The following is a 22,906-nucleotide window of genomic DNA, read 5'->3' on the forward strand; positions in this document are numbered from 1 at the left end:
TTCCAGTTTGCCATCTTCTACCTTTTGCTTAATCCCAATCTCTTTGGATTTTAGGTCACAAAGAAAACCTCACATACTGAATCGCTGCATCTTCTTTTAAAACATATTCCTCTCTGTTGTTTAGAGGAGGGTCATAGGTGTTTCTTTATCCATTTGCAATTGTATATACTCAGTCACATCGCACGAGTGCAAGGAACCTGTATTTTTTTCAATCCTTCCCAAGTTAAGTTGGGGATGATCAACACAAACATTCCATAATTGCTGTCTGAGAGCACAGCCATGAGAAGGTGAGGACAATCAACCAGAGATTACCGATGTTTCCTTTGTGCTGGAAAAGCATGCCATAACCCACCGGCCACCAGGAACACACTTTAATGACCCCACTGCTTCCTTTCAGCACCTACAGAAGCAAGAAGTTCTTTACTGTTTATGCGCTGGGCTGAAGCAGTCCATGACTTCCTGGATTATCCAGGGCTTCCAGGCAGTGGTTAACATTCCAGCAAGTTCTTGATCTCGGCAATAATTCCCACATTCTCCAGGCCTGGTCTGGGTGGGGAGTGGCCTGTTCCATGACACTGAACACAGCCGACCCACTGTATCCAACTCTGCTTAACATATATCCTAGGGAGTTCCTAAAGGAATCAGGCATCACAGCAAGCCCTGAGGCTGCAAAGTCAAGACTGAAGCACTTCTGCCCTACTTCACTGTCTGTAGAGCCACTTGTGGGTGTCTCATAGATCCCACAGTGTGGACGGTCTTCATAAAGAATGCAAGAGATCAAGTTTGTCTTTAACTCACCTGGTTATCTAAAGGAACCCTGAAGCTAAGCGTGGATCCATAGGGAAATGAAGCTATAGATGGATAAAATTACACACACATCTGCCACCTATGGCTGTGTGCTTTCAGGGCCTCAGCTAAAATGGATTCAGAAAGAGTCCCATGTTGACTTACTGCTACATTTATACCGTAAAGAACAGGTTGGTGTAAAACTGTCTTTTCAAACTCCTACATTCGAAGTTAAGAGACCTGTGATCTCCGATTGCATTTGGCCACAAAATAGTTTCATGCTTAGATTGGCCACAGTGCATCAGGAACAACGGAGATAACTCTTTACAGCCTCCTGTGCTATAACGAGCTTCCAGGTGAGCCTCACAGTGGAGAGGAAATGACCTCTGTGGGTGATGAGCATTTGTCCAGTAGATATGTTGAGGGAGGTGTGCTAATTTTTTGGTTCTTCTCTAGTGAGGAAAGCAGAAAAAAGAGGTGGATTTATATGAGCTTTAGAATTACCTGCGTTGCTTTCTGGACAGGTTTGAAAGTTACTGTCCCACAAACCTTATTGGGAGGTGAAACATCCCCAACGCCTTTCAACTAAATCCTTGGATGGGTGCTCAACAGGAACCAGGGAACTATGGAGGCCCATGTACTTGATATTTAGGAGAACGCCTCTTCCTGATTCCTTTACAGGAACAAGTTCTTAGGCTAACTTAGTGGGGAATTCCTTTAGCAAGTATTTATTGGCACCTACTAAGTCCTAGGTGTGAGAGACATAGCAGTAAACAAAACAGACCAAACCTACCCTTAAGGAGCCTACATTCTAATTAGAGAGCTAATAAGATCCAATGTTATGAGACCTCACTATGGGTCAGATATGAATTTAAGCACTTTATTTGTATTATCTCAATCCATACCACAACCCTACAATGTAAATACTATTATTCCCATTTTGCAGGTGTAGACATTGAAGCTCAGCAAGTTGAATAACTTACCCAGACACCTTGGCTGTACAGCCAGCCATCTCAACCACTATCTGATCTTCCAGGTCAGAGAACAGACCTAATTGCAGGAAGGATTATTATGGCAAGGCTGGGTTGTCCTTTCTGAGTTTGGAGACTGGTGCCAATTTTTACTGCCTAAGTGCAGTCCTCCTGTGCAGCAGTAAAGATGGGAAATTCTCATGCATGCTGCACCTGTGTCCATGAGAATCCCATGGAGAACAGGCTTCCTTGTTCTCCCCTGATCCAGGCCAGACTGCACTCGCTCTGCTTATGTAAGTTAGTTCCAGTGAAACTCTTTACCAGGGAATCTAATCCGTTTATTCTGTGTTCAGGGAGTCAAGCTTTTGTTGCTGAAGCCCAGCCTCACTCAAGGCTCCCTCCACCAGAGAACCTGTTTATCAGGAAGAAGCTGCATGGCAGCTCATAAAGTTTTAGGTCACACAGCTCACAGTGGAAAGAGTCCGGGAGCAAACACTCCCCGGCTAAACAATGAAGATTTGCAGTGACAAGGTGATGAAAAGAGAACCTCATGTGCATAAACGAAGCCACCCAAACGTCTGCACACACTTATCCATTTCCTATCCAACAACAACAACAAAAACAACGAAACTGGCCACACACAGCCAGATGCGTAAGTTTGCAGTGAGAACAAAGGCAGCCATAAATATTCCAAGGAGCCAATAAAAAGAAGAAGATGAAGAAGAAGAAGAAGAAGAAAAAAAAAAAAAAAAACAGGAGTGGTTCGCTCTCCAGAGTAATGGGCTCCATAAAAGCTTTTATTGTTAAGAGAGTTACTTTACTAAGAGCTCTGTGAAAAAAGTCGAGTGAATGTGAAAAATTGCATGCAATAACCTGAGCTGAAAGATGATTATCAACCTCTGAGTCTTGTATTTTGGAGCAAGTCAGTGCTGCTATTAGAAGATTGTCATTGTAGTTAAAGAAAAGCTCGTTTTGTACTTTTCTGCCCCTTCTGGGTAAACAGAGAGTCAATACAGACTTCTCCTCTGTGCTAGCCCACTTATTTGAACAATTATTTTAAAGATGTAATCCAATCTTACCATCTTCCCAAAAGTACAACTCCGGTGAAATTTGCCAGCAGAGTTCTGCACACACAACTTACTAAACCATGGATTGAGTTATTTCCAGCATGTATTCCTTCCCTCCCATCTGCCCTTCACCCCACCCCATTCTTTAGCCATCTGTTTGTTTTGTCATTGGCTATTGACAGGACAGTGGGTGACATTTAAGGGAGTGGACCCATCTGCACTTCAACCACTCAAAGGCTAGCCAACTAGAATGATAAAAAATGTGGTTTTTTTTGTTTTGTTTTGTTTTAACATTTTTTCTTAGGCTATTAGTGTGGTTTTCCTGCTCTCAGTATGACAGACCCTGCTCTACCCTTTCATGGGTGGATGGAGGCAGTACAGCTTTCCAAAATGTTGGTGTAGTGGGGGAAATGTTGGTCATTTGTTTAGGAGATGATATTGTGTAGATGTTAATGGGTGATGTCTCTGAAGTTTGGGATAATAACTGCTTTATTATTCCTTTGAGTGTACCCTGATGGAGAGTTATCAAAGTTCTAGTTACATATGTAGGACATGTAACAATATGGTGTAGACTCTTTGGAAGTTCCAGATAAAATTAGGACTAACCTTATTTGATCAGCTCTCAGGAAGATGGTTTGAGTGCCTTCAAACAACTCTCCTAAATATTTTTAATGCAATTCTGTAATAAAGTTTATATACTAAATAGATTTTCGTTTATGCACACATTCAAATCTGGAAGTGTCATCTTATATCTTTCCCTCTTCACTCCACCTCACAACTTGCATATCTCTAATTGTCATTTCAATCCCCATCTAAAATACCTCATCCACCACCTCTTAACCATATTTCAATACTTCCAGACCCCCAACTCTCCCCCCACTCCAAACAAAACCCTTAATCAAACCATCCCAATACAAACCCACCTATTTCCAATCCTACATTCTTCCCCACACACATTCAAAAATACAAAAACTCCCAAATTAATTTAAACTACCCATATCCCCATCCTATTTTTCATCTAACTTAACCAAATACACTCACACCCAATCAATTATAATATAAAATCCTATCCAACCATACCCCCACTCACAACAACAATATTATCCCTACATATTTCGTCTCTCCCATCCCATCCACAAAATCATACAAAAACCCCTTACCTCTTCATATCTATTCTATATCCCTCTATCCTATCCATCTCCAAATAACCCCATTAACTACTAAACATCCTTTTCCTCCTTTTCTTTTCTCCTACCTCCAAATCCTACAAACTAACTCCTTCCCCTCCAAAGTAACACCAAATTCAACGTAGTATCCACCACCACAAATTCTACCTACAAAATCCTACATTTATACAAACACACACAACACACATTCCCCACCTAACAACCATTAAATACACATATTCACTTCTCACCTCTCCTTACCCTTAACCAAAAAAACAATCTATAAAATTAGTGTCCCTTCTGACGTCTCTGTCTAAAATGCAGTGGTTATCCGTTCCTTTTCCTCCACCTTCTCTCTCGTTCTTAATTATATGTCGCTGTACTGCTTGACATACACACTATAGATCATATCGAACTATAATGATAACATAAGAACATAAATAAAGTTACAAGATCCGATCTTCGTCTCCTTCTAAGTCCCCACACCCCAACTACTCATCATACCTTCATACCTTCCTCACTCTATCTTCACCTGTGATATTACCTTAACTATGTAGTGTGACTACTGTACAGAGTCCCACTACTCAGAGATGTTCCCTAACCAAGTCTACAATGACTCTCCCCACTCGCTTCTACCCACTTCTGAGTCCTCCCACCCAGCTTTATATCTACAATGTATGTACTATCCCTAACTTTCCACACCAGAGTGCACACACCAATAAACCTCTTATACATGTACCAAGAACACCATCATAATGTGCAAATACGACACATAAACACTCAACTCATACAACCTCTCCACTCTAATGACACCTCAGCATGACAAGATAGTCACCGCTCTCTACCAGACTCCAAGTGCTCCCATACTAGAGAGATCCTCATGTGCATTAATTACACCACTCTACACAGAACCCCAATTACGAGATCTATATATTACTCTCTGATCGTAACACACTCTCTCTACTCTTCTTATATATCTCTGTGTCTCAACCTCCATATACATCGTATAACACACACTTGAGTGTCCCAACCCTATCAACTACGAGAAGATTTCTCACCGCAGTGTCATATCCGTGTCATGACTATCACTACTCTCATACAATGGCTCTACTCCTCATTATACTATATGACACACACCTTGTACAACTCAGTGATATCTCTATATCCTCAACATGTTATCGCGCACGTGTATCCACTACTATTCCGACCTACATGCCATAGTCGTCAGTCTCTAGTCTATCGCTACACCCACACAACTACCTTCATACATGAGTACTATTCTATCCTAGCAATCGTCTACTATTACTCCGCCTATCCCAAGTCATCTAGGACTCACTCTACTCCCTTCATGCCGATTCCTACCTATCAGATCTCACAACAAAACACACAACCACGTGCTCACTCCTACTCAATTATATCTTCTCTCCAGTAACACCCCTACAACTGATTCACCAACCTCCTTCTTGTCGTTACACTGCACTGCGTGCCGCAATCCAGTCGCACAATCAACCACACTGTGTTAGATAGATACCATCTATATGACCCCACCCTCCTACACTGTGTTGTGTCACTATGTCATCACGTCTGTGATCCTCCTCCCATATCATACAGTACTTACAATCCCATCACCACAATTTCTACAATAGAACTACGTATCCATCCGGTGTCGCATTTCACTCATACATCTTACAGCATGATGTATCTGTACCACAGAGAACGCTAACAGAGTGAGATAATCGCTTCTCACTCTACGTAATGTCTCATCTACACTGTATTCCTTACTTTGCTGTGTCTTTTAGTCTACATACATCCTCTACACTCACACAGTGAATCAGATCTCAACAATACCAAGTCGTAATACTTGATCACTCTCAACTCACAGAGATACTAACTAGTATACATAAACAAGAGCATCACGTCTTAGTGACGGTATAAATGAACCTGACTGTATAACAACAGTCGTGCCTCAGTTGTAATACACACCTATACTACTTATCCTCTCCTCTCCCCTTCTCATACTCCTAAACAATGTGACGACTCATACTCTAAACTGTGTCTGCCTTTTTCATCCACCGTATCGTAGTTAAACCGACTCCGCACTACTCATCTGTCCATACCCATGCCTAAGCCAGAGATATGTGCCCTGTACACTCCTATGAGAGAGTCTCATCCCTCTCCCCAACGTCTCACTGCACTTCTCCAACAAATTTTCAAAAAACCCAAAAAACATAACCCCCAACAACACAAAAAAAAACCTCCATTCCAACCTTACCACATCTCCCACAAATAATAAACCCAACAAACCCATATATCACCATACAAACATCAAAATCCCATACTCCTAATAACAAATCTAAAACAACACCACTACCCTATCATAACTCCTTCAATACCAAAAAAAATTTTTCTTTCATACCCCCATCACGTTCACCCACTGTTGCACCATAATCGACCTACAAACCTCCAACTGACCTCCACACTCACTTACTCAAACTCACAATATCATACACCTAAACACATAGAGACCTCCACCGCACACGCACTCCTCTCATCCTACAACCACTAGCTCACCCAGAGAGCTCAAAAACAACCACCACAAACCTCTATATCCGTTGACATCAGTGCAAGACTCCATCATGAAGAGTTCCTCTCTATAAGATAGTGATCACACTGTAGAGTTAAAGACCCACTATAACGTACTGAATCTTACTGCAGACCCAAACCCCAATTTATAAAACGGCTCCAAAAAACAACCAAATAATGTCCCCCCATTATCCCAACAAATCCCCCCCAAAATTACGTATAGAGTGTATGAGATCACAATACACAATAGACTAAACATTGTAAAAGACACTCTCTCAATTTGATTAAATGCTTATCATCTCTACCACTATATGTACTCCACCATAATACTCACACGTAACCTTACACACCACCGAGTGTATACAAACTACACACACACACATGTCTCTCACCACATCGCAGCTCGCTCGCGAGCATCATCAAATTAACTCACAACAACCATACCCAACAAATAACACAAAAAATTCCCACAACACACCTTCCCACCCTCCACACAACCACAACCACTATACCCCACGACGAACATCTCATCCTCCCCACCAAACATCACACCATCTCCCCTCAACTACAGTAGGAAAACCCGATCCATAAGCATACCACGCCAACTCTCTCTTCCACCACTCACATAAAATCCTATTTCTCTATATCCAGCGCTCTATACTCATGGCACTATGCGCCTACACAAACCTCTTCCCTCCATTCCTTTACCCCTCCCATTCTTCACTCTCCCCCTACCAAAACACCTCCCCACCACCAACTTTTCCCATTTATTACCCACTTAATCCCACCTCAAATCCACTAACCATCACACCCTACATCTACTCCTCCCCTTTCTAATTTCAAAATCATACCATCTAACGATATTGACCTCTAAAAAATAAAATGAAAAGACATCCTACTCACACGCTCATATATGTACACAAGACACTTATTCCCTACCCCACTTCACTCTCAGACCTACTACACTCGTATCCTCCACAGTCTGACCTGTGTTGAATTATCAACACCCCTATAGACACCCACCAACACTCCCACATGTCTACTCCCCCCTCTACACCACCCCAGCTACGTCACTACTCATACACCCTTATGAGTATGTCATAGTGCCAGAAGTGTTATTAGCCATTATGTCACTCCAATCGAGACCTACCTCACACAATATCCATCCCCCTCATCCACCCACAACCCCTTCACAAAAACCTCGACACCACATCTCCATATCCCATCCAAGCTCTCTCTCTCTCAACCCAAACACCCCCACGTCCTCACTAAGTCCTCCACCCCCCCATCTCCACCCTACAGAGCAGCCCAAGACAGTCTCACCACCACACCCCTTATGAATCACTCTAGCACTGTATCAACCAAATGCAACTCCTCCCACCTAGTACCCAATATCACCACTCTTCATGTTGACCACGTAATAGAGATACCACCCCCCGTCTCAACACACTCCGCCCACTCGAAACTCACGCAACACCTACAATTCTAGATACTGTCATATTGTGTGTATACTGTGACGCAGTTACAACTCAATTACGTACATCCACTCTTATAACACCACAACATACATGTTTCTACAAAATCTGTCTATTAAGAGTAACAACAGTCACTAATCCTTCATGTTGTCATTCTACCCAAACACTAGTACAACAATCATAACACCTCCAACCCCTCCTCCCTCCCCCAACCCCCATTATCCTCCTCTACTCACTACACTCTACCCACACAACAACAAACTCCAATTTCTACATCCACATGTCCATCCTTCTCACACAGAAACACACCAAGCTACGACTTCAATCCACTCACAAATCCCTAAAATCATCACGCTCACCGCTCAATCACACTCTAACTCCCTTCCCTCAAACACATACCTGATCTCCTTCCACGAGAAAGATCTGTGTGCTCACTACTCCTATCACTACATCCTTAAGACCCATGAATACCACCCATGTAGATATGTAAACCCTCTCTCAAATAATTCTCCTAATATATATAACATCTCCTATCTCCCGTAATCACCACTACACACTCGAGTCTAACAAACTGTGCATAGTATATACCTATCCACAAACGTAACTACATGCGTAAGACTTCAGAGACTCCGCCAGTACTCTTCATCACCCACAAGTACTATAACAAACACATAGCTGTAAACTACTCATATATCTATGCACGCTCCACTCACTTATATACAACACCCATACTAGACTCTCAATGAATAGACTCACAAGATCATAGTTATCACAAATTAAATTCGTCTCATTCTTAATACTCTTAGACAAGTCATAGTCTGTTAACTCTTAAACAAAAAAACAAATAATAAAACCAAAATTATACCCACACACCAACAACCCAACCCCCCCCCCCCCATCCTCCACATACCTTAACCCCACATATCAAAAAACACTTTAAAACATTCACCTCACCCCAACCTAAACCAAAATCTAACAAATCTACAAACATCGAAACTCGCAAATATACATCTCTTATACACCTATGTACCAGATCGTTCACATACTACAACCTAGTATACAGAGTCATGTTGTGTAATAGTCACATAGTGTAATCACCACACCTCACTGTTCATCTATTCTCACAGATATATGTCCTCTCACCCACTCTTACAACACTCAATCTCCAACTACACTCACACAAATAACTCACAAGTGAGTCTCCTACTCTGTTAATTCCTCCTCATACACTATCACTATCCTACTACACACTAAAGAGACCGTCCCCATACATAATTGGAGGTAAACAGAACTATATGTCCTATACCCACCCACACCTGTTGACAGAGACTACCCTCTCTTGACAACTATCAAATTCTACACACTGGGTACTCCCATTACAGTACTACCACAAACCCACTACAGACCACCTTCCGACCCACCGACAGTCCCACCCACACCCACACACAAATTGAGAAATATACTACACATCCACTGTCTCTTCTCATCACTATAACCTGAGTCAAACTCAAGATAGTACAATAACTTCGTGAACGAGTCCTCATCAACAGTACCAACCAAGTCCCTAGGAGACAAAACCTCTATCAATCTCCATCTCCCATAACTCCGACTCGAACAGAGATCACAACTCAGATCACCAGCCAGAGACCATATAGAGAAATAACACAGATTATATACATCACGATCATCACCTCTGTACCCAACAATCTCTAGAATACTTCATCCACACAACACACACAACCACTCAACCAACTCAACATAGACAGATAGTTAACTAAAACCAACACACACACTGTTCCTACTGTGATAATGTGATGACACCATACCACACACACCTCACACACCCCACCCCACCCCCCCAAAGCACTCCTCCATAAGACAACACCAGTCCCAAACCAACCCAACTCAATCTCTCTCCACTAATCAACCCAACAACACCATCACCATGTCACTCTCATCACCAAAACCATAGAGACTAGATAAGCTAAGTAGATCTCAGACCACATCAATCTCCTCAACACTCCTCCATCCCACCCGTCTGAATCTCTAAACACACCACCCTCTAATACCAACTATATTTAGCTCACACGAGTGTCATCCTAAGCCTCATCCTGTATCCAACCCCGCCACAACAGACTCACCCCGGCACAGACAGACACCTCTCCCCACCACACCACCATCACCATCATACCCCGAGTATCCCAGAGTGTCCCATACACAACACTTATAATCTCACCTCCTCTCTCTCTTAGTGCACAAGAGAAACAAACACAATAAGGCCAAGCACACTCTCATGCCCTCATGTTTGTGTCATTATATTCCACATACACCAGCTGCTAGACAATGCCTGCTCTATCCTACACAATGTCTTGTGGACCTGACAGAAATATATGTGAGAGACCAGTGATAACTCCTTGTCATCCAGTCATTGTAATACTTATCACACCCAACTGTCTCAACACGCTCAATAACAAGTCCCCTCCTGTCTCAAATACCCCCCAATCTCACCCAACTTCCCCTATACTCTATCCCCGTCACCTCAACAACCCATCACACACCCCCTACCACCCATGATCTGCTGTGTCTGTGTGTAATACAGATACCACACACGTCAAACTCCTGTCCATCATTGCTAAGACCACCTAATCACAATAGTCGTAGTGTCCTGCTGTACTAGCGCCTACACCATGTGCGCGTCTGCTGTCTGCATCCTATCTGCAATCTCTCTTATATTTTATATATATATATGCTCGCTATTCCGATCATCCTGTGTGTACCTTCTACAAGTGTCTCTTTCTGACACTGAGAGATTACTCGCGCTCGTTCCACACCAGCTCAAGCGCCTCGTTAAGCCCTGTTACCTGCGCTCCCTCTCTAATAATACAACCCAACCTAATACTGTGTGTTGTGTCTGTGTGTATCCCTATACACGTATGATCCAACAGTGACTCAAACCGCACATGTGCCGAGTCCATTGTATACATCACCCCCCCCCCCCCCCCCCCCCCCCCCCCCCCCCCCCACCCTTTACGACTGGCTAAATAGAAAAAAACGTCCGTACCCCACGTCCCGCTCGTGTTGACACTCTGTGTGCTCGCTGCGTGTGCATGCCACGTGCACGCAGTACTCGATACAGAGCAGAGTGTGTTTGAATTGAGAAAGTTGAGAGAGACGAGTATAAGAGAGAGCTCCCTCACTGCACTAGAGTACAAGTGCATACGAAGTACGTAGCGGTGTCCTTCGTACTGTTGTGCGCCTCACAATGTGATCCCCTCCCGCCCCAGAGTATTGTTAGCACGCGTGCTCAGACATACGCACTAGCCACCGGTGCCTTGTGTGAGCTATGTGCTCAATGAACCCCAGACTAATCTGTGCTCTGAACTTCGCTATAACACAATGTGTGTTGGTGACTCGACCGCTCCTAACAGTCTCGTGTCTCTCTCCGCGCGCACGCCAGAGGTGAAATCTCAAAACGCATCAACTCTTCACAGCTATAGTGAGATCGCATCGAGAGAGCCGTGTGTGTGTGTCTCGCCACTCAAGCAGCTGTGAGATGACCAGTGAACCTAGACGCTGTGCACACGCGTGGATAGAAGTTTATGCGGAAGCTCGTATGCTACTAGAAGTAGACAGTAGCTGAGTTGTAATATCACTCGCCATGTCCATATAGTGTAGATGAATCTCACTAGATAGATATATCTGATTGCTCAGACTACATTAGAGTGGATCAGAGTCGCACTGTGCTGGAAGCCCATGCGTGCATCGTGTGCGATCGAGTACGACGTAGTGCGTTAGATCAGCGTGCGCAGAGAGTGAAGACTCGCAGAGAGTAGTAGTGTGAATTATCTATCTCATAAGTGATCTAATAAAAAAATGAATAAACGAGGGCGAATCATACTGTTATACAGAGACCACAATCCTGTTAGTTGCCAGCAGGGTTAGGGGTGGTGGTTGGATAAAATAGGAGATGAGGAGGAGAGATACAGGCTCCAATTATGGGATGAGCAGGTCATGGGATATAAAAGGCACAGCATGAGGAACACAATCGTGATATTATAATAGGAATATAACAGGACAGATAGTAGCTACACTTGTGGTAACATGCATACTATATCAACTTGTCAAATCACCAAATCGTCTCACTGGAAACAAATGTAATTTTGCGTGTCAGCTAGACTGGAATTAAAAATATATTAAATAAAATTTAAATATTTAATTTAATGTAATGTAATTTAATAAAATTTAATTTAAAAAGATATGAGAATTTAACCAGAAAAGAAGAATGTGGGATCTTTTTAGAATGTTTATGAAGAGTGAAGGAAAAAATCCAATATTGAGTTAGACGATTGTGATTTAGGATGGACTGTGTTGGAATTAGTGGGATACTAGCATTCCTGACGCCTCAAATTTTTATTTGGAAAACGGATGAGAATGATTACCTCATGCTTATAGTACGGATTAAAGGAGACTGTATGAAAGTAGTTTGTGAAGCACAAGGATTAACAAAAATGAATCAGAGTTCTGGAGTTCTTATTAGGTGACGAACTGGTATCAATCATCTTCAGTCAGATGACTCCCTTTTTATTCTCAGAACAAACCAGAGGAAAAGGCATTAACCAGTTTTAACATCAAAGGCAGATGAGCCAGAGGGGGCTTTGGGCTGGGGGTGGGTGGGAGTGAGGGGGACTCTTAGAAGATATTATCTTCCTAATTTATTTTCTTTTAACTTTCTCTTCCCATCTTCATCAGAAACCCTCTACTTTTGCCTTCTTTTTATGAGAAATGCGCGCGCACACACACACACACACACACACACACACACGCTCAGTTATACTCAGGTGTAAATGACTGATAACGTTTCATGTATTAGTCTTGCAGAAGTTCGCTTTTGGACAGAGTTCAAGAAGACTTGAATCAAGGGGCACCTGGGTGGCTCAGTTGGTTGAGTGTCCAACTTCGGATCAGGTCGTGATCTCGCACTTCATGAGTTCGAGCCCCATGTTGGTCTCTGTGCTGACAGCTCAGAGCCTGGAACCTCCTTTGGATTCTGCGTCTCCTACTCTCTGCCCCTCCCCAGCTTACACTCTGTGTCTGTCTCTCTGTCTAAAATAAATAAACAGTAAAAAAAAGAAGAAGAAGACTTGAATCAAATGGAAAAAAGATACCAAGCATCACATTAAAAAGTCACTGATCTGGTGCGGGCAGTATTTTCTTGGGCCCTAAAATCACCTCCCTCTCTTCTCTCTCTAGTCAAGGGGCTTAATGATTTCAGCTCCCTGCTCACTGACTCCCTCTCTCAACTTATTTATAAAACACCACATCCCCGATAAGAGAAACTCTGAACTGCTTCCAGGGGACAGGTTTCCTTTACCACGGCTGTAGGAAAATGACAGTTGCACAAAATGAAACAAAGAGACCAGTAAATAAAGAAATATGACCAAGAAACTAAAGCTTGAATAGAGTTGCTAAATAATACCAAAAGGGAAAACTTTATACATTCCCAAAGCCATAATTGGGCAGGAAGTTTGAAGCCTTCATCATGTTAGACTACACAGGGTCACTTGTTGAGCCACAGTAGAATATTTTGTTCATAATGAAACCTTATTGGGTTTGGTTGCTGTAAGCTTTTCAGCTTCTAATTATGGTGTTTAGAAGACAATGGCGACAGCTTAAAATAATGAAGAATGCGGCTAAAACCAGTGAGATTGCCGCGGTGGTACAAAGAGAAGTGTTGGCTCTCTGTGTATAGTATACATTTAACCTGTCAGCAAACACAGAGCATTTTACAGGTAAAATGCAAGGGGATGCATTTAAGGAGCCATCACATGAATGATGAGGTTTTTCGTGTTGCTTTCAAAACGAGCTGCTTAAGTTATAATACTAGTTTAATATAAATTGGAGTTTATCCTTTTGAAACCACTTGCAATTTGCTTCTGTTAGGCCCCAGGTCATTATGATGCGAAGTTCAAGGTTCCTGGAACATAATGCGATTCAGGCCTGCGTTCTTGTGGCCATGTCCAATTCAGCTGAAAACGAGAATTATAGTGAGAGCATTTCCTGGTCTTTGACCCTTACTGTGAGCTTTTTAAAAGCAGGGTTTATGCAGAACACTAACCTCATTCTCAGACATTCAGTTCCAACTAATGTTAGCTGTGTTAAAACTCTTAAGTAAATTGAAAACTGTTTAAAAATACCCATTCCAAGTTTAAAAACAGTGGGCACTTACCTTCCGATTTCCTTCCTTAATATGCAAAAAGATTTGCCTGCGAAACGGAATATATTTAAATGTTAAAAAGGGTCTCTCCTCTCTCTGCCACAAATGTAGTCAGGCAACACAAAGAGCAGTTGTTTTAAAATCTCCAGATGTAACTGACTAGGGAGAGATAACAACAATAGGAAAATAATCTAGAACGTGTGTGTCTTATATGCAAACCTCTGTTGCAAGGACTTCAAAATAAACTAATTTACATAATCTTAACAATAGCCCTGCCCTCGGGACCCCCCCCCATATTTTGTAGATGAGGAAACTGAGGAACAGAGAGGGTGAGTAACTTGCCCAAAGTCACACAGGCCAGCAAGGAGAGGAGGGAGATCCTCCCCCAGGAAGGCTGGCTCCTGAGTCCACCTCCCCCCCTTTTTTAAATGTTTATTTATTTTTGAGAGAGAGAGAGAGAACAGGGGAGGGGCAGAAAAAAGGGAGACATGGAACTCAAAGCGGGCTTCAGGCTCTGAGCTGTTAGTACAGAGCCCAATGCAGGGCTCAAACTCAGGAACTGTCAGATCAGGACCTGAGCGAAAGTCGGAGGCTTAACCGACTGAGCCACCCAGGTGCCCCCTGAGTCCATACTCTTAACCTCTGCCTCTCAGGACAATACCCGGACTTCTGGGGGTTGGTAGGATATGCACAGAAAAGACCTTTGAAAACAAATTCCACGATCCATAGATTTGGGGAAAGCACCCCCAAAATATAAGCAACGAATTCATGAAACAAGCAATAAGTCTAAGCCTTTTCTTTCTTATTTTTAAGTGTCATCTAGAGCTGAGCTCATAATTCACAAGATTTGATTAAAACCTGTACACCTGGCCAGACTAGGACTTTTTCTCAAGACAATCACATTACCGTGAGGCCCTGAAGAAACCAAAGGACCAGTGTGTGAGTGCTCGCTTGGCGGGTCTTCCTTTGGGACAAAGGTGAATAATAAGGACCTACCTACACAGCCACCGAGGCTGGGTTCATCTGTTCTTCCCACGCTTTACCAAGCTGAGTGCATGATCTGATGGAGTCATGTCCTTTGCAGGAGGTCATACACTGGTTGAAATCATCAGGAGATGATAGATCTGAATAGATTCAACTCTGTGCTCTAAAATACTGTCCAAAAAAAAAAAAAAATCAATAAAAAGTAAAACCAGGGATCAAAACCAAAACACTGGTGGTACCTTCGAACCTTAGGTTCCTTAAACACCTGTCCTGAGGCTATGCAAAGAAGTTAACTGGTGTGAGTTATGTTTGTCAATCAATCAGTGCAGAGGATTTGCAAAGTGAGGTGAAAATCCCCTGAGGCCTTAGAAGTTCCAGAACATCAAGGCAATGAACAGATCCCCCGAAGCTTTTCATTGAGGAGCATCAAGAAGAACATTTTCTTCTCTAGCCAGTGCTGAGCTGAACCAAGTAACTCAAAGGACAGAGTCCCCAGGGGATACTCGAGGGTTCTGTGAGCCTAGAGAACAGATCCAAGAACATTATGAGCCTCACACAGAGCCACTAAAGGTCTGGATTGCACCTAGGCTTAGAGAGTGATTAGCATGAGAAATCCTTGCTCTCTGCAAACAAGAAGACCAGAACATCAGCGCTGATGAAATTCTACTTTAGAACCAAGTGTGTGAAGCTTGAGATGAACTAAGTGTCTAGAACAGAGGGTCAGCAATGCATCACCAGCCACATCCTTCCGTCACCACTTCTTTTTGGGCTGCTCTGCAGAAAAGCATATGGGAGCCAAAAGGTCTTGGTACCAGAGTATTAATGTCCCAAGAATCTGTCCATCTCCTGCTACCTCCCGCAGCACTGCTTGCACGAAAGCACTGCAAAGGCAGGTAGTGGGGCTGGGAAGAGCAGGTTTGGGGAGGGGAAAGGTAAACAATCAAGGAAATAGAAATAAATGGTGGAAAGTCAACTCATAAAGAGTAAGTCTCAGGAGAGACATTTTTAGGAATAGTGACATCTGCACACCTAACTCACTTATGTTCTCATAAGAGCCTCGGGCCAAGAGTCAGAGAACTTAGATTCTGTCCCAGGTCCAGTACTGCAATGTGTGACCCCGAGAAAGTCACTTCACTTTTCTGAGCCTCTGTTTGTGGTGAACACCATGACGAGATCATGTAGCAGCATTTTTAAGTGATGGCATAGTTTACGAACATAAGTGTCTGAGGTCAGATTCTGGGAGATAGATGAATGAAAGATTACGAGCAGTAAGTGGATTTGGAGAGCATCGGGGCAATACCTTTGGGGATGTAAACAAGGCAGGACCCTGCAGTGGAGGACATGAACTGTGGTGCAGGTGTGAGAAAGACCTCTGTTAGCCCCATGTGCTGTGCAGCCGGGAGGCCCCTCAGCAGCCCCGCACTGATGCGAGGGGCCTCGTGGGAGGGGTGAAGAAGGTAGGTAATCTGGGGACACAGGACAGCTGTGATGTTAGGAGCTTAACCTAATTCTAACCCCTGACCTTCAAGGCTACAGCCCACCCTCCCTCCTCCCCCAACTCTCCTCCGACTGAAAGTACCCTCTGTCTGCCCAAATTCAAATCTGACTCCTCCCCTTCATGGCTGTCACTCCCCCTCCCTCACCCAGGTTTTATCCTCTCCCCGCCCCACACCCTACAACTACTCCCTGCCTCCCTCCTCCTCTCCGCCCAAGGGTGTAGGAAGAGGAAAAAAGGAAATAGAACCACACCCTTTGTCATTCTAAAAAGAGCTACCCCAAGTGAAGGGAATAGCAGTCCCCCCCCCCCCCCCCCCCCCCCCCCCCCCCCCGCCCCAAATCACACAGACTTTTGGATGCAGGCTCCCCACAGGGAGGGAGCCTAACCTTGACAGAGGTCTTTCTCTTAACCTGAGGACAAAAATTATTAGGGACTCAGCCAATAGCTGTCAGCAGGCAATACTTGGATGACAGTGTCTGGGTCATGAGAGAGGTGGGGGTCCTCTGTGAGCATCACTTCCTCTAAGAACAGTTCACATTGGGGAAGATTACAGCATTGCAACCACCTAGCGCCCGTGAAGAAGAGGCTTTTAAATCTCCCATCTTATATATGACCTTACTCTACCTTCCAAGGCCTCAGTTTCCTTGTCTGTACAATAGGTTGCTGTGAGTCATCACGTGCCTTTCTAAGTCTTGTGAGTAGCCCACTGTCTACACTACATCTTAGAACAGTATCTACCCAAAAGACATCTACTGGGGAAAAGTGAGAGCTTTTCTCTCCCTCCACTTTAAGTTGTTGCTTATGTGTGTCCTTGGGAAGTAGGAGAGAAATGACAGCTAATGGAAAGGTTTACGATTATTTAAAGGGAATGCGGTTGGGAGGGTCAGGGTAAGAACTTCAGAATTTAGGAATTCTGAGGTTGTGTCGGCAGCCATTTTGCTCCAGAAAAAAAAAAATTAAATATGTCAAATTTTCAGTAATCTTTAAGAACCGGGGCTTTTCATTTTGAACATTTAGAAAACATATGCAAAACAAACAAGCCCATTATAACAAACCTCATTTTCCTTCCTTCCAAGTGGAGGTCAAATTCTCCAAATTTGAGTCTGTGGCTATCTGAACACCTGTGTCTTGCCCTTCTAGGCGAAATGGCTGCCCAGAAACTCCTCCCTTTTTGGGGAAGGAATTTCTGAAAGTACCAGTCATGGCACTTTATTGTCTTACAGTTGAACTTGGGTCACCAGCCAGCCGTAGGTGTCTTTCAAGTTCTCAAGCGGAAACTCACTTCATGTGAGCTTGCATCAGACACAGCCTAGCAGTAGGGAAATTTACTAAGAGGGATATCGCAGAGGACAGGGTGCGGGGGGGGGGGGGGGGGGGGGGGGGGGGATTAGGAAACATTTTCCGGGGAAAGAGGAATGAGCACAGCAGAAGGGGCCATGGTCCGGGGTGATCATAAAGCAGAGCCCCGAGAAACGCAATTACCCCATTTTAACCAGCTTGTCTCCTATCCTGCAGCTCATTTTAGAATAACAGCAAGATGGCTACTTGCATAATCCAGGATAGATGTGGCCCACCCCATTCGGGAAACTCTGCCCCCCCTTCCCCCCCAGCAATCCCCCTCCGAAGACAGCACTGACACTACGGGACTGAGGTGAGAAATGAGAAAAATGAAAAAAAAAAAAAAAATCCAAGCTCCTGGAGATACAGATGGATAGGTTAATCCCCCGGTGATGACAGAGGGCTCGTAGAGACCCTACCGCAATGGAGCAGTGCGTACTGAGAACAGGACCAAGTCCTACATGAGGGGTCTGAACCTCGCCAGAGCAGGCTTTTCCACCGACAGCAACAGACATCTGAACATTGCTCGATGCCTGCTTTACAGCATCTTCATTTCTGATGGGGCCTGGTAATCTGTGAGAAATGAACTTCAATTGCTTTTTCTGCGAGTGCTAAAAAGTTACTTTTACATCGCTGGAGGGCCCTGGCAAAGCACATGTCAAGGACCTGTGGGTCAGTGGGACTGAAATAGCGGCTATGAAATGAACACTTGATACTGTATATAAATTGAATGATCAGCTGGGTGATTTTAGAACTACCTGGGTGGAATTTATGTGTCTTCTGGATGAGATGATGGTTCTAGGCCAGTGGGAGTACCTCTGACACACAGTACAGTAATCAGTGCAAGGTGGGAGGAGAGCGGGGCGGGAAGAGGTGGGTGAGTGGCTTGACCTTGACCTTGTTCGTTTTCACCCCTCTCTTCTGGCTGGTCTTTCACGTGAATGCAGAAACTGCCAGAGCACTTGCTTCCTTGCTATGCGCCGAACTCAGGAGATGGCTCAACATTCCCTGTCTGGGATGGTCAAGTACTTCTTGACATTCAGGTCCCTGACAGACTGGGAGATTCTCGGGGCGAGTTTGTCAACTCACAGATTTTACTTGGAAAAGCAAGTCATTACAGATGATGATTAAGAAGAAAGTTCCTAATAGTCACATATTCAACCCGTTTAATTTATATCATCGGTTTTCAGACAAAGAGAAAGATGGAAGAAAAGAGCCAACAGACACGGAGGCACAAGCCCAGTGGGAGAGACTGAGGTGAACACACACTCAGAAGAGGGGAGAGAGATGAGGGAGAGAGGGAGGAGGGTATGAGGGAAGAAGGGAAGGAAGGAGAGCCAATAACAATATCAAGGGCAGAGGGAAGAAGAGAGAGAGAAATGGAGAGACACAGATAAAGGGAGACAGAGACAGGAGGAGAAGGAGGGAAAGAAAGCTAATCAATCGAGCAAGAGGAAACAGCAGAGAGACAAACAGGGGCTTAAGGAGCTGAAATTCGTGTGTTAATCAAGACTCAAACTTTTCTGTTAAAACACTCATAACTTCCTTTCCGTCCTAATTCTCTTTTCTTACTCTTTTCTAATCAGTGTTCATTTGTCTTTTGGTGAGAATAACAATTGTTGGTTTTTAAGTTACAAACACCAATTTAGGACAACACACAAATGAAATCACAGTAAGGTTGGGGGGAAAAAAAAGTTGTTTTTAAGGTAGCATTGCGGAAAAATGGAAAGAGAAAACGGAGGACAAGGAAATCTCACCGGCTTAGTCCTCATGCCTTTGAGATGGCCCAGAGATGACGAATCGGACTTCTCCCAGAAGGTTTAGATATTTGTAAATAACCTCAGCATTCAAATTTATGCTCTGCAAACACCTTTGCTTCACTTGACAGTAACCCCCTACTGGGTCAAGAGTGGAAATGGGGGGAAAAGCTAATTAGGGAGGAGGAGGAGCCAAAATTAACTCCAACTATGCAGATTCAAAGTATCCACAGCCCAGAGTGAGAAAGAGTTTTTTTTTTATTTTTTTTTTTAATGTTTATTTATTTTTGAGACAGAGAGAGACAGAGCATGAACGGGGGAGGGTCAGAGAGAGAGGGAGACACAGAATCTGAAACAGGCTCCAGGCTCTGAGCCGTCAGCACAGAGCCCGACGCGGGGCTCGAACTCACAGACCGTGTTATCATGACCTGAGCCGAAGTCGGACGCTTAACCAACTGAGCCACCGAGGCGCCCCAAGAAAGAGTTTTTATAAAGAATCTTCTCATTTCTGAGTCAGATGTATGCGTTTCACCTACGTTATGTCACCTTAATCCCTATATTACCATGTGGTCCTGGTATCTCCTTTTAGCTCATCAGAAAAGTTAAGACACAGAGATGTGTATCCTGACCGGTTGCCTTCCTTGACCCCACCCTACCATGCAGGATGGGCTCCAAGCTCACTCACTTATCAAGTCATGTAACAAAAAGAATGTTTGAACAAAGCATATATCATCTTTACTTTAGCCTTGGACACTTAATTCCATGCATCAAAGAATAAATTACTGAAGCATATTAATAAGTTGCTAACTTCCAAGTACAGGTAAGAGATTAAAAGACAAGTTCAAAAGGGGTCTATTCTACTTTGGCAGGGGGAGATTCTCAGGCATACCTCACTAGATGACCCAGAAAAGGACTCCAAAAGCTCAATTTCAAAAAAAGCTTCAGACTAGTGGGAAATATTTGTGCTGCCTCACATTGGCACAGGCAAACAGGCATTTGCTGGCATAAAGCTGGCACTCATGCTCATAATTACTTCATTTGCATGAAATAAAAATATTTCATTGAACCATCGTACCAGTCACAGGCAAAAGTTGTGGATCTTGGAGACTCAGGCTCATATACACTGAACTCAAATTTGAGCTTTTCTATTTTACACAAATAGCAAATTCGAATCTCCTGGATGACAGAGTTAGATACACTCCCCAGATATATATTCTTTTTTTCCAAAGGAAGAATACAGATCAAGACATTGGGTTGTATGGACAGGCTACTGTGATTCACTTCGCTAGAATCTGCAGTAGAGAGGAAATCAGTCCATTGGTTGATTTTTCATGTTCTATTGCATCACACTGCCTTAGGTTCAGCATCAAATACATCAGCAGCAATAGCAATGCTTAGGTGGCAATTTTCCCGTTGGGCATTCACTTAAGGTGACTATTCCGATCTCTTAACAGGGAAAATAAGATGCTTTTCACAAGGGTCTATGGCAGTATGCAAATTCTGAGCAGGTGAAAGACCAAGATTATGAAGAATTCTTTTTAATGATATTTATTTTTTTGAGAAAGAGAGACACAGCGTGAGTGGGGGAGGGGCAAAGAGAGAGGGAGACACTGAATCTGAAGCAGGCTCCAGGCTCTGAACCATCAACACAGAGCCCCATGCAGGGCTGGAACTCACTAACCCTGGGATCATGACCTGAGCCAAAGTCAGAAACTCAAACGAATAAGCCACTCAGGCGCCCCAAGACTATGAAGAAATTTAAACCTGAAGTGCTAGGTCTCTGGATGTCAAAGAGATGGAACCCAATGCTAAAGACAGTTCTTCCAACTGCCACATAAGTGCAATTCATATGTCTGTAAGAAAACACGCAGAGACCGGATTTATAAACACATCACATTGGGGCTGGCTGGCATTTTAAAGTTTTCTAGCGGAGAAAGACCTATTTTGGCCCAGGATAACCATGCCCAGTAATTTCCTCGTGTCTACTTGAAGTCCCGTGTGCCAACCGAAAGGGGACGAAACGTGGCATACTTTCACATTTTCATCTGGCTCTGATTCCAGCTCAGAAACCTGCACTGGGGGTGCCGCCCTGCTCCTGGGTGCCTTCCAGTACAGTGGTCACGGTTGCAAAAAAGGAGGAAAAAAAGAAAAGCAAAAGAAAAAAAGAAAGAAAAGAAATCATTGACCGTAAAAACAAAATCAGATCATCGGTTCCCACCAGGGCTGAAACGCAGGCGAGAGAGAAACTGCTCGGCGGCGCCGTAGTTTGCTCTCCCGCAGGAGAGGCCCGCGTCTGATGATTTTCTCTGAAGAGCCACGCAAAGCCGACCGCGGTCGGCCGGGCTGCCCTCCCCCCACTTCCCCAGCCCGCACGTAATGAACACACAACACGGACCGATCTCAGCGCTCTACATACCTTTCTCCGAGCACTTTTAACTTTTCCCATGTCCATTAGGCCTTACAGCCTAATCTTGCTCTGCCAATCGCTCCCATGGTGAGATCATTAAGTAAATTATTTTAAGATCAAACACCCTGCAGTGACAATAGCGTCCCATGTAAGGTAAATGCTTCAAAGGCCCCCCTTTCAAATTACAGCTCTCGGGACTTATTCATCACCTCTCCGTAGGGCTTGCCCCGCCATTACTTGGCTTTTTGCCGCAGGCGAAGGTAGCACTGCTAATTGGCCTCTGTAACAAAACTGACCTGTGGACAGGATAAAACTTGTTTGGAGCTTAGAGACAAAAATTATTCAAGGTTAAAAACACATGAATGCCCCAGCTACGTCACCAAAAAAAGGGAGTGAATGAATGTCTTCCCCTGCGGTTCTTAATGTGAAAGAATGCGCTCCCGGCGCGCCTGGGTCAGACAAAAAGCTCCTTCAGGTAGCTGGGCCAGGCCGGGGCCTCAGGGATCCTTTTCTCCTCCTCCGGGGTTTTCACCAGCTCCCCCAGCCCCCACCCTGCTCCGGGCCGTTCTCTGCTTTTTCAACTGCGAGACAAGGAGCTCCATCCTTTGCTTTGGTTCTTCGGAACCCCTCCCCGGGAGGGCCTTTGATCTCCCGGGATAC

At 44.0% G+C, this 22,906-nt stretch overlaps 1 long non-coding RNA gene across 2 annotated transcripts; it reads right to left on the bottom strand.

Annotated features, from left to right (window-relative positions):
* Positions 1–12,875: 12,875 nt before the first annotated feature.
* LOC113604053 (uncharacterized) lies at positions 12,876–22,700 on the bottom strand. Of its 2 annotated transcripts, none has more exons than XR_003425852.2 (4): positions 22,256–22,700; positions 15,259–15,417; positions 14,275–14,311; positions 12,876–14,074 (listed from the first exon to the last, which is right to left on the bottom strand). It is a non-coding gene; the product is annotated as an uncharacterized LOC113604053 (long non-coding RNA). The 2 variants fall into 2 exon arrangements; XR_003425853.2 differs by having other exon boundaries at positions 12,876–13,151; positions 22,256–22,697.
* Between the last annotated feature and the right edge of the window lie 206 nt (positions 22,701–22,906).

Source organism: Acinonyx jubatus, chromosome A2 (genome assembly GCF_027475565.1).
Source record: "Acinonyx jubatus isolate Ajub_Pintada_27869175 chromosome A2, VMU_Ajub_asm_v1.0, whole genome shotgun sequence".
In the NCBI taxonomy this organism is placed as follows: domain Eukaryota; kingdom Metazoa; phylum Chordata; class Mammalia; order Carnivora; family Felidae; genus Acinonyx; species Acinonyx jubatus.